The sequence below is a fragment of the Stenella coeruleoalba genome (genome assembly GCF_951394435.1).
Source record: "Stenella coeruleoalba genome assembly, chromosome: 5".
NCBI lineage: Eukaryota > Metazoa > Chordata > Mammalia > Artiodactyla > Delphinidae > Stenella > Stenella coeruleoalba.
In genome coordinates this window covers 8,287,425-8,300,414 of record NC_137150.1, presented here as the reverse complement: position 1 = coordinate 8,300,414, position 12,990 = coordinate 8,287,425, and positions in this window count along the sequence as shown.

The window sequence follows — 12,990 nt, the reverse complement described above, 5'->3', positions numbered from 1 at the left end:
TCCATTTAGAGAGCAAGAAACTGTCCCGATTACAGGGCTAGCAGGATACTTAGGCGAGGTCTCCTGGTCTCTTTCCTAACCTTCCTTCAGTACCGCTTATCAAAATGCTTTATTCAGAAAACACTGTGTTTCTAAAAGATTTGCAGGGGAGGAAGTTCCAAAGTTTCCTTGGCATCCCATTTAAGCTCCCAGCAACACCATCTTTTTATCTTGGCGTGAATATTTACTAACAGAATGTACTTGAACAAGTCACTTAATCTCTTGGAACTTCATTTGTCAAATTTGAATTCTAATAATAATCTGTGGAATTCATTTTATTGTTGTGAAGATCAAACTGAAAAACCCACTGAAAAGGAATTTTCAAACTGTGAAGTATCGCACAGTGAAAAGCTCCTATGATATTAAACATAATTCCTGCTCATGTCGCACCTCTCAAAGTACAATACAATCAAGAAAATACATCGAACGCCTTAGTAGAGATGGAAAACCATTGGCATTCTCCCAACTCCTATTAATTTAACCTACATAATATGATGGAAGAAGGTCAAACTCATACCTTCTGTTATTAAACTCAAAATATTGATATCTCCTACAGTTGGATATTCTTTGGATTCCTTGACTCTAATTTCCATGCCATCTCAGTTATATTCCAAATGAATAAGAGAAATAGTAGCTCGTACCCCATTGCCTGGGATTGTGGCCCTTTCTGTGCATTGAATCCACCTTTCTAAGACCTTCTTCCAGTGAGTCAGCCTGAGAAATGGAGAGAGAAGAATATGGCCGAGTATCTGGTGTCTTCCACTAATAATGTGAGATTTCATCCTCTACATAATTCTATTTTATTTAGGTTTTTCTTATTGAGATATTGGCCAGAAAAATAAAATCACTCAAAATTGAAGTTATTGGGTTTGGATAGCATTTTTCTATAATTTTTTTCCCCCTCAACAGTTTCTTCATTGTATTTTGGCAGAAGCAAATGGTCTGTGGTATGGGCAATGCTCTCAGATGTATCCAGAAGATCAGTACTTAAGAATGAGTCACTTGATGTTCAAATAAAAATAGAGAGGAAGAAGACAGACAGGAAATGGGAAAGGAAGTTTTCCCTTACTGGTTTGGGTGAGCTGGGATTTAGATGGAATCACTCTGCATGTATGATGATGGTACCAACCTTATATGTTTGTTGTGAGGATTAAATGAGATAAATGCAATGGTCATGTGACCATCACCAACAACTCTCAACTTTCATCTGAATAGACATCAAATTAAGCTGCTGAAACTGGTCAATAAGTCTGTTTTCTCTGACTAATATCTCCTAAGGCTTTGCGACGTCTAGTTCGGTCAAATATGGCACAATGAAGACAAAGAAGAAAGGGAATCTTCAGAGTCCACCACGATACACAGTGGACCTCTTCCTCATAAATGGAGAGAAGCTAAAGGTCGCTTCTACTTGACTAATTGAATTTGACCATTTAACAGCACTTCTTAAAAGATTCTTCCTCTTTTCTCTAAAGGCAACTCTGTCAGCAGATCTTTGACCACGCAAGAGAAGCACGGCTCTCATTTCAAAGGAGAAACAGTGAGAGTTTCCCAACGAAGTCTGACAGCGTTGTGTTTGCTTGTTAACCACGTTAACAAGCCCATTCTTTGTACTAGACGTTCTGTGCCTCATGAATTATCTCATTTAATTCTCACAACTGTGTGATGTACGTACCGTTATCATTCTCATTTTTCAGAGGCTCAAAAGGCTGAGTAACTTGTTCTGGGTTATGTGGCCAGCAGTCGGTGGGGTGAAGAGTGACTCATTTTTCCAGCTCTCCAAATTTCCTCTCTGCATCACTACAATAATACCAGCACCCTGACGAGTTGTTACAGAAGACGTACTGAGTAGCAGAAGCAAGCTCTGTGGTCCAATTGCTTCCTTCACTTCAGGGGTCTCACAGAATCACTACCACACCCTCCCCAAGAGTGCCCCCCTGCAAATGTTTGTTGTGTCACCCAAGACCTGTGCCTCTGGCTGTTGTTCTCTACACAACCACCAGGTGGCTCAGTGTAGACAGACTCCCCACCCCACCCCCCACAAAATGTGAATTCCCAAAGAGCAGTGGGAACAAATTGCTGCTTGCTGTCCTATTGGATTTCACTGGCACGAGCTAGCTCATCCCGTCTTAAAGAAAAGTCACACCTTGGCCAAAAGCATAAGGTTGTGCTCGTTGGACTCAAAGGGAGACACATTTGAAGCTGGCTCTGATGTCTGATGGGTGGCTTGGTGAGTGTCCAGCTTCAAGAGACCAGATGCTCATTGGTAATTCTTTCTTCAAATGCACAAATTAAATCCAGAAAGAACTTATAAAATTTCAAGCAAAGAAGTTTGTGGCTTGATTAAAACCAACACACACACACACACACACACACACACACACACACACACCAACTAGCTGCCAGCAGAGAACACCTGGGTGGGTGAAAATGCCCTCAAGCAGTAGATGATGGAGCTTGTAAAGAATGTCAAGGTTTGCTAAGTTGTGATCAAACTCCCCCCACCCCCAACCCACGCACGCACACACCTCCATCTTCAACCTTTGGAGAATGAATTTTTTCAGAAAGAAAATTCTGTTCAAGCTGCAGGAGGGTACCATGGGGTTTGCCTGTCGCTGAGGCTGAAATGAACTCTTTCACCCCATTTTAATATTTAAAAACAGAAAATTCTCCTGATACAGGCAAATAGGTCATGAAGTGCCAAAAGATATATCTGAGAATACATCTGCTTTTGACATCAGGACTCCTGATCATACTCTGTAGGTTTTGATTTGCTTTATTGCTCAAATGTGAGAGGCACCAAAATCCTAGCACAAGGACTAACTTCACACGCCCAGTGCTCTAGGAAAGAGATCCCTTCAGGGTAAATGAAATTAATGTTCTGTCATTCAAATGGATGTTTTTAAGCTTATTGTGGTTATCTTTTCCCCTGGAGTAAGGAACAGATCGACTTAATCCATGCGCACTGGGTGCAAATGATTAAATAATATTAGTCTACTGAAGAGGGTGGGGTGAGCAAGTAGACACAGGTGGAGTATAAAGACTTGGAAAGAGAAGATAAAGGGAATCAGTTATTTATCATCCATTTGACAATTATGCCTTGAGCTGACCTGGTGCTGAGACTAAATCATGTCCATATATTTTATCTTCCTTCTAAGAAAGAACCATCTATGGACCACTGGTTTCTTGTTATAACAGTTACATTCTGCATGATTAATTGGAAGATAATCTCTATTAGGGGTGTGAGGATTTGAGTTAAATGGAAAGCCCAGAAAGAGTATGATTGAAACTTTAAATTCATTATCACTCTCTATTCAAGATTACTCTCCACTCTTCCTGTGGGCCCCTGACCTTTAGAAGACCTTGGATCCCTATCGATTGTACCATAGGTAGCAACCAACCCAAGTTAGAATTGGAATTTAGTCTCAGCGTGTAGAGCTCTCATGTGTTAACTGGGTTGCTTGGGGGCACCCGTGTCCTGTCTTGTAAACAGAGGAGGGAAGGAATATTTGAAGACAGAGAGAAAGAGAGAGAGAAGATTAGCGTAAGTGAGAGAGGCAGAGTGTTGTGAATTTCTGGTTCTGCATCTCAGGTCATCAAACTCCATGGGACACCATTGTAGCCTCATTGGTTTGCTTGAGTTGACTTAAATCAGTAAGTCAGTTTCTGCTACTTGCAATCAAAAGTTTCTAATTAATACCAATTAATACCAATCTTTGTGTATTTCTGTTACTCAAGGGTTGGCAAGAGGCTCTCTAGAGTACTTTGTGTAGGAGGATGCAAGGCCAACAATTAAGGGATAATTATCAACCTTCCAAATATTTAATAACATCCATTTTATACCTCATCAATTAATCTACAGCAGTCGCCAGATAAAGCTTTTCTGTTAACTTGTTCGCAGAGTTGGAGAAGTTGAATCCAAAGACCCCCTTCACTTAGGAATCTGCTTGTTACAATGTAGGTTCCAGGCCCTTTCCCTACTGAATTAGACTCAATGAGGGTAGATCCAGGGATCTGCATTTTAAACAATGTTCCAGATGATTCTCAAAATGGATTAAGGAATTGGTGGTGCTGGAACTTCTGGGATTGGTCCTGTGAGAGTGAATACGCTCCATCCATACCCCTGATGCTGAGATAAGAATCCTTCATCTTTTATTAGCAGGGCAACCTGAGCAAATCTCTTTCTTCATAACCTCTTAGCCCAACTGCCCAGGCTCCTTACTTAGGTTTTCCTTACCTCCCTTCCCAGTTGGGGTTCTTAGCTTGATAGGTTGAGTAGCTTTTTGGATCCAAAATTCTGCAGTTTCTTCTGGAGGGGATTCACCTGTGCAGCTGCACTGGTGACAACAGAGAAGGTTATTTTGTCAGTTCCCTGGGGGCCATTGGCAAGATTTGGTGTAAGTCTTGTTTAAGTTCTTTAAAGCATCTCTGGCACAGGACCAAGAAAAGGGTGCTTAAAACAGGGGAAAAAAAAAAATCAATGGACCAATCAATATGATGAATATATGGCTCCATTAACTACTTCCCGGTCTCCAGGAGCTGGAAGATGGTTTCTGCAATTTCTCTCTGCAAGTTTCAGATGGAATTAGGGGAAGCTGTCACTGCCTGTTTTGAAGCTGCCTCATCTTATGGCAGTGGCTAGTTTGGGACATTTCCACACTCGAGCCATGGGAGACTTAAAGAGCCTCTTGGATCAACAAGTGTTTTTTCCTTCCCTCACCCTCCTGAGAGTTGAAGACTTCTCCAGACAGAAAATTCAATTGCCTCCGACCCATTCATTACCTGGTGGCTTTCCTCAGTGAATTGATTCCTTTGCCAGGCTAACGTGAACACTGACCCTGAATTTCTTTCCTCAAGTGCCTTGTTCAGTCACATTTTATGACTCTACCCGTGACTGAGGCATGCAAGTCAAATTCTGACTTTACAAAGGGAGAGGTTCACCAACTGAATACTTCTCAAGTAATTCTGGAAACTTGAGCGGGAATAATCAGGGGCTACAAAAGGACATGAGCTAGTTTGTTCAGCTCCCATATTGAAAAAGAGTGGCTTTCCAGACAACACAAGCACTCTCTAAAGAGGTTTCTACAAAACATACTTATTCTCTTTGAAGGAGTGCCACTGAGAAAGGTTCCCTGGTGCAGGGGTACAGAAAAAAATTTCTAAGCCCTAACCAACCTGAAAGGGGGTTTTCAGAAACGTCCTCTTTTCTTGGGGAGAGGTTCCATATGTATAATGAGTACCGAGTCAACTTTTGTGTTTTCCTAACCACTCAGGAGATTCCAGCTGAGTTCTTGTACTAAGCTGTAGTCCTAACAATAAGAACGAGATCTGTTTAGCAGTTTATGTTTCTATTGTGCAGGAGAATGACTTCCTACCTTAAGTGACTCTGCCTTTATTAGAGTTATTATGATTTAAAAGGATTTCAAGTCCTTAAAAGTTATCAGGGGTAAAAATGGATTCTTCTCACCTCACTGTATTTCCCTGGGAAATATACAATAGATCCCATAGAGATCACTACATAAACCTAAGATGTGAGACCCTCTTCTCTAAGAGTCCCTCCAAGACGAGGACATGAGAGGAACCCTTTGGGGGCCTATGACCCAGGCACCAAGTTGGACATAAAAGGCAATTAAAGAAAACAGAGTAACACATACGATTCAGACAAGGTGTTTGGATAAGGGCACTGGGCGTGTAATGCGGATGTTGAAGACAACGGAAGAGTTGTCAAAAAGTGGGACTTAAATTTTCCAGGGCAGAGAGTTTGCTTACAGCAGTAATAAGATATGTGATTGGGACACGAGATTGGGGCAAGACAGTAGGCAGAAAATTTTGCTCATGAAAAGTTTGTAGCTGTAGGCTACTATAGGATATTCACTTAAGTTTTAGGTATCCTGACTGTCCAGGCAAAAATGGAACTATATATTTTTTTTCTAAAAGAAACAGACAGATGTGTACCAGTGAATCAGACAGGACAAAGTTTGCTTCCTCTTATGTAAGGAATCTGTCATTGGGGACGAAGTTTTCAGCAGTGGTTTTGCCCATACAGATGTGGCCCTGATGGTCCTCAATGAAAGCCGAGGCCATCCTCTCGACATATGACTTTGGGAAGGGCCATTCTGAGGAGCTGGCATTCATGAGTTTCAAACATGGAGCTTTCTGATGGTTTAATTTGGTCACGGGGTTGGCATGTCTCTTGACCTAACCTCCCCAAACAACAGTTGCTTCACTAAATGCTTCAGGCTTCTAGTGAGAATTGCACAGTAGATTCTAGAAAGCAATTTGGCAATAACTACCAGACAGAGCCTTATAAAGGGTCACGTCATTGCCATACTGATCCCCTGTCTAGAAGTCTACCTTATCCATGTTAGAAATAATCTGAAACACACAAAGATGTTCATTTCAGTATTATGTATAATGGTTAAAAAAATTGGAAAACACAAATGTTTAATTGTAAACACATTAGATATTACACATGATGAAATATCATAAAGCCATTGACCTGATAATAAATAAGCGGCATGAGGCTTATGATATAAAGTAAATAAGCAAGATGCATATGAAACTTGACATATTAGTGCACTGGCATTAAATATTATGAGTAATTACTATATATACTGTGATCTAAAATATGGAAAATATGCATGGAAAATATGTTAAAGGGCCAATTACTATGGCATTGTGACCAGGAGTGACCATGAGTAGGGCATAACTCTTAAAAATGATAGTTTTGGTGTTTAAAACATTTTCTGTGATAAGAGATTATTACTTTAATAATAAGAAAAAAGCCCATATAATAATAAAGAGAAAACGTAACAATTAAGGTATAAGTTTGGTCTTTCCTTCTCTCCCTGACTTAAGGGCAATGACATATTTGGATTTCAGATATGAAAGAGGCAAAACTGTCTGAACAGAGAGGAACTGGTTTGAAGCTTCCACTCATAGGAAGACCTATCACATCCTCAGATGCAGATGGTAATAGAGGTGCCTCAAGAGGGCCCAAAACTCTATGCCCAAAACACTGAATCTCCTTAAGCGGTCTGATAAAATTAAGTCAAGAAAAACAGCTGAGTGTGGTCTGGAGCCAGACTGCGTGGATTCAAATCTTGGTTCCTCTGCTTTCTGGTTGTATGAACTTGAACAAGTCATTTAGTCTGTTGTATCATTGCCTTATCCTCATGGGGTCTTTTTGAGGACTAAAGCGTGGAACTGGAAAGTACTTCCAATAGCACCTCACTTTCAATAAGAACTCAATAAATGTGAGCTATTATTAAATCAAGGCTCCATTTCGGAGACTTGCTTATTATAATTCTTGTGTTAGACCTCTTGGATCCCGGGACCCTAAGCTGCCTCGGGGGCCCCTGTTACATTCTTCCAGTTGTTTTCAGTAAGAACACAAAGGAACTCTGTGTGAAATGTCTTTTTAAACTCTTTCTAGAAAAACAGGTTCACAATTATTCACTCACAGGCACAAATATCTTTTATAAACTAAGGACATCTTGCTTACACAGATGATTGGTTCAATAATAGGAGGGTAACTCTAATGAATTAATTTGCTAATTATCCATCCTGTTTCCATAAAACAGCTGGTCTTTAGTAAGGATGTTGAGGCATTATTCATCGTTGCCAAAGGAATACAAAAAGCCATAGAAAAGAAAGACACCTAAGGGACGTGAAGGCCCAGAAAACAGTAAATAATCTCCTCTCAGAGCTGGGTTTGGCCTCAGCATTAATAGTTACTGAATAAGAAGAGAACAGGGCCCTCTACCCTGTAACCCATGGGGAAACAGGAAAGCCTCAGTTGAGAAAAAGCACAGATCTCTCCCAAAGAGTCTCAGCGCTTTGAATTTTTGAAGAAAACTATATTTGCACCACTAATTCCTAACAGAAATAAAATAGAGTTGCAGGTCCATATACTTCTCAAGTTTTCATCAATTGACTTTATACTTGAGATGCTTTCTTTTTTTTATTGAAATATAGTTAATGTACAATGTTGTGTTAGTTTCAAGTGTACAGCAAAGTGATTCAGTTACACATACATATACATATCTATCTATTCTTTTTCAGATTCTTTTCCATTATAGGTTATTACAAGACACTGAGTATAGTTCCCTGTGCTATACAGTAGGTCCTTGTTGGTTATCTATTTTACGTATGGTAGTGTGTGAGATGCTTTCTTAAAAATGTCTGAGGGGGTTTAGAAATAAGTTCCCTCCACACCCCACCCCCTGAAATGGAGTCTTTTTGAGAAGCTAGTCATACATTAATTCTATTGAAATATATGCTTCACTTGTTAGAGAAACAAAACCGTTTGAATTCACTAAGGTCACAGTAAACCAGGCCTTTGCTCTGAAGCTAAAGGCTTTAAATAGATCAAAACATTCTTTGTAATGCCCTTGAGTGATCCATTTATTGTACTTAACTTTCTCATTACTTAAATGCAAAAGACTAAAGTTGAAGAGGCCAAAACATACATTTGGAAATTTCAGAAAACATAATAGGCTGAGAGAGATAATGGAATCCTTCTCCATGAAGAGGAGAGCTTGAATATCTTGATTACAGCTTCCCTACCCATCCCTCACACATTCAAATCCAATATATGTCCTTTTATTAATGCGTGAGTGCAGAGATATGCATAAATGAATATTGATAAGGCAGGATACTGTATATTTATGAGGTTTTATATGTTTTCTCTTTATGTTTTATTTGTATTTTTATCCGGGGCTGCATACTGTATGTATGTGTTTATAAGTATAGCCGCTACGAAAAGAAATAAGATTTTAATTGATTTCATAATATTTTGCAACCACATATACACTCCCATCTATTTCACTGATGTGTATTGTAAGCCGGCGTGGGGTTGGGGGATGTGGGTGAGACACTTCCTATGGGTCTCAGTGAAGACTTGTAATAAATATCTTAGTACTCAGGCGAAATTTTAGAAACTACCTTTTGTTGTAATGCAACTGTATCTTTGAAATTTTACATGCCTAAAAGTCAGAAATTTGGAGTTGTCAGAGTAACATTAATTCCGGCCCTTTCCAAAGTTGCAGTATTTCGTCATATAGCATAAAATGTTAATGCTTGTGCCTCTGTGACTCGGCAATGAGACGGAGCTACATTTGTCACAGAATCATGAGTTTGGAGAGCTTTACTGTCGACATTTAGAATCAGAGGCATAACATGTTGCACTAAATTTCTCTAATTAAAAAAAAAATACAAGACAGTGTAACAAACTGGACAAAAGGGCAAAGAACAATGATTATTATTTTTGAAATGAATTGAACAAATGGGAGAAAGAAATAGGAAGATGTTAAAACATTTGTTGTGAGGAACTTAGTGACCCAGACGTGTTTATTCAAATATAGTCCACATTGGAACAAAGGCTCCAGCGTCGAGGTTGGTGCATTTTGCCACAAATGTACAGATCTCTGTTCAGGAGAAGCAACATCTGGATGAAATGTGGTAGCAAACAAACAAGGCAGGATGTCACGTCTCTGTCCCTAGGAATCTGCAAGGAGAAAATAAATAATCATCTCTTGGGGGCAGGATAAACAAATACCTGTCTGAAGACAATATCGAATTGAGGGTGGTTTATGATGTCTTTTCTTTCTTTCTTTTTTTTTTAACTTTTTAAAATTGAAGTATGGTTGATTTACAGTGCTGTGTTAATTTCTGCTGTACAGCAAAGTGATTCAGCTATATGTATATAGACATTCTTTTTCATATTCTCTTCCATTATGGTTTATCACAGGATATTGAATATAGTTCCCTGTGCTATACAGTAGGACCTTGTTGTTTATCCATCCTATATATAATAGTTTGCATCTTGTAATCCCAAACTCTCACCAGTTCATTCTTAAACCAACTGCCATTTGATTCTGTCCCCATCACACTCCTGCAGGTAACAAAAGTCCCTAGTGGTCACCTAACACCCTCAGTCTGTGAAAATGTCCTTGTCTTTGCGTTTCCTCATGTCTGTTACACCCCTGCTGAAACTGATGACCACTCTTTCCTCCTGAAGCTTTTTTCCTCCTTAGCTTTCCTTATGCTATTTTCGGGGAGTTTTTCTACCTACTTCCTTTCGTGCTCCCCTTTATGGTTTGCTATGCAAAATCACTTCAGGCTTAACTTTGGTGAATTAAAGCACATTGTGTTATGTAACCTTACATACAATCAAATACACACACAGTACACATATACATGTATAGTTCTTTGTGCCCAAACAAGTGTAAATATATCTGTATGGTGTTTAAAAACAGAATCCTGTGTTTTCTATAGAGATAAAATTGATATAGTAGCAAGGAAATTGATTGAGATGTTTATCAGATAGGGAAACATATTCCAAATATTTTATATTTGAACTGTCACCCCTGCTCCCAATTGAATGGTAGTATTTTCCTTATCTGATAAATGCTTAATCCTATTGCAAGTGGTGGAAACAATTACTCACTTGGACTTTCATATTGTCAGCATATTCGATCTTGTCAAAGAGTGCGCCTTTGACTATCAGTTAACGCATTTGTTGGATGAAGCAATAAACAAACAGCAAAAGTCTGTGGATTGCAGGATGGTTTAAAGCCACGCAACGCTTGCTTTTGCATCCAGAAAAGTGTCAGCAACCTACCTTTTATCGAGCATGTGCTTTGATCTTTGCCACGCTGGCAAAAAATTCAGCTGAGTAATTTCTTTTGGCCTCCTCTGGCCAAACTCTACATTTTTTTGAGAAGCGTTGCAGGAGTTGGAGCCTGAGCACGTGGAACAGAGCCAGGTTGGTTGACACCCCAAAAGTTCGGACCTGCATCCTTGGGCCCAGGAGCATTGTGCTCTGATCTCGGGAAAGCCTTGTAACAATGGATGAAGAAAGAGGCAAAAAGAGGGAAGGAGTTAGGGTCAGAATCCTCTGATTTGTGGGTACGGTGTGAAATGTTAAGAACTGGAGTGGTTTGATTTTAAGTATGAAATATTTTGGACAGTGTTGGATTTCCAACATTATAACTCAGAAATAATCTGAGTAGTGTGTGGCTTTTACTCTCAACTTTTATTTTCTGCAGAGGCCACAGGACGAATGGTCATTCACATGCAGACATCAGCCAGACCCCACCACCCTTGCCAAGGCCAGACGTGTCAGTTTGTGGGGTGGAGATGGCTGTCCATTGGATCACATCTGCTGTGGATGGCATGCCGGCCCACGGTAGTGGGAATTTTACCCGCTTCCTTCTACCTCTACTCACGAGAGCAATGTTGGAACCCAAGGGTGTAAAAGGGTCATTATTGAAGCGATAACTTTGAATTCACAAAGCTTTTGCTAATTTTATTTCAGTATTACTTGTAATAAGACAATGTTGACATTTCATAACTGATCTCATATCTTTATCTGCCTATACAATGCAGTTGAGATTTGCTGATCTATATGATCAATTTAATCTTATTATCATGACTAATAGCTTTTTTAAAAAGCTTTGATTACACAAATCACATTATTAATCCAGAGAAAATGAAAAATAAAAACACTTGTGCACAATTTCACACGACAAAGATAATCAGAGTTAAAATAATGGGAATAAGAAATGCTTTTCATTAAAGCTCCCAGTGTGTGTGTAAATCTTCCAAAAAAAATGGGATTATATTATGCCTATGGCTTTGTATCTATTTAACAAGTATACCTTCAACATATTTCCACATCATTTAATAGACATTTAAATCACAATTTTGGGTAACTGCAAGTGTTCCAATATATGGCTACACCACAGTTTGTTTAGCCAGTTCCCTGTTACTGAACATCGTGTTTTTTTCTCATTCCATTGCAAACAATGCTATGATGAAATCATTGTGTATTCACCTATCCCACTTGTCTGGATTGTGGCCTTAAGATAAATCCTTGGGAATAAATTTGCTGATTTGAGTAGTAGGTGAAATCCCCAAGCATTTTGTATTATTGCCAAATTGCCTTCCAGGAAATTCATACCTATATGGAGCCCCGGCACCAGTGAGGTCCCAACCCCAGCCTTCAACCCTGCCCAGATAGTATTATTGCAATTATTTTCTAGTCCGAGAAAGAAAAGATTCTCTCACTGTTATTCTCCTTTACATTGCTAATATTATTCGTGAGGTTGAACAGGTGACTTTTTCTTTTGGGTGAATCATGTAGTAGTTAAAAGAGTAAAGGCTTTGGAGTTAGAATGTGTGGGACCATTTCTGGTTCTAGTATTCACCAGGTCTGTGGCTTTGGGAAAGTTACCTATATACCCTGTGTTTCAGCTTCTTCATTTATAAAATGGGAAAACCAAGAGTGGCTTCTGCACCAGCTTGCCATGAGGAATAAATGATTTTATATAAAATGCCTTAGCATAGCTCTTGGAACACAAACACTGATGAAATATTAGAAATTTCTCGAGAGAAGGTTTTCAGAGCCTTAATGGCACTCACTTGTATGTTTCTAGGCTGTGTTGGTATAGCAATGAGTCAAGGGGTGCATTTATGGGTTCCATCTGGCTTGGCCTGGTTTGATTCTAAGTCCAGGGATGCTTAAGAAGTTCAAGTGTGGGTGTAACTATAGCTGGTCTCAGAACCATACCATAGTCCCTACAGAAAGAACCCTGGGATGAGGCAGACCCAGAGCCCTTTCATGCTTCAAGAAATTTTAGAGATTAGACAAGAATTGAATTTCCTTAGAACCTGTGCATGGCTTCCTTCCATCAGTTCCTGTATCACTTGCCCATACCTGAATTGAGCCCTACTGCTTAGGAAAGAAACCCTGACCAAAGAAGAGATTTCATTTGAAGGAAGCAAAAACACTGTTAGAGCCTGAAGTCTACTTGGACGGCAGGAGGCTGCGGGCTCGTGGGCAGAGAGGCTGAAGTCCTAGCCTTGCCAATGGTCACAGAGCCCATGTGGCCATGGATCTTTTAAAGACATTTCCTAATCCTGTGAGAACTTTTCATCCATCTGTGTGAT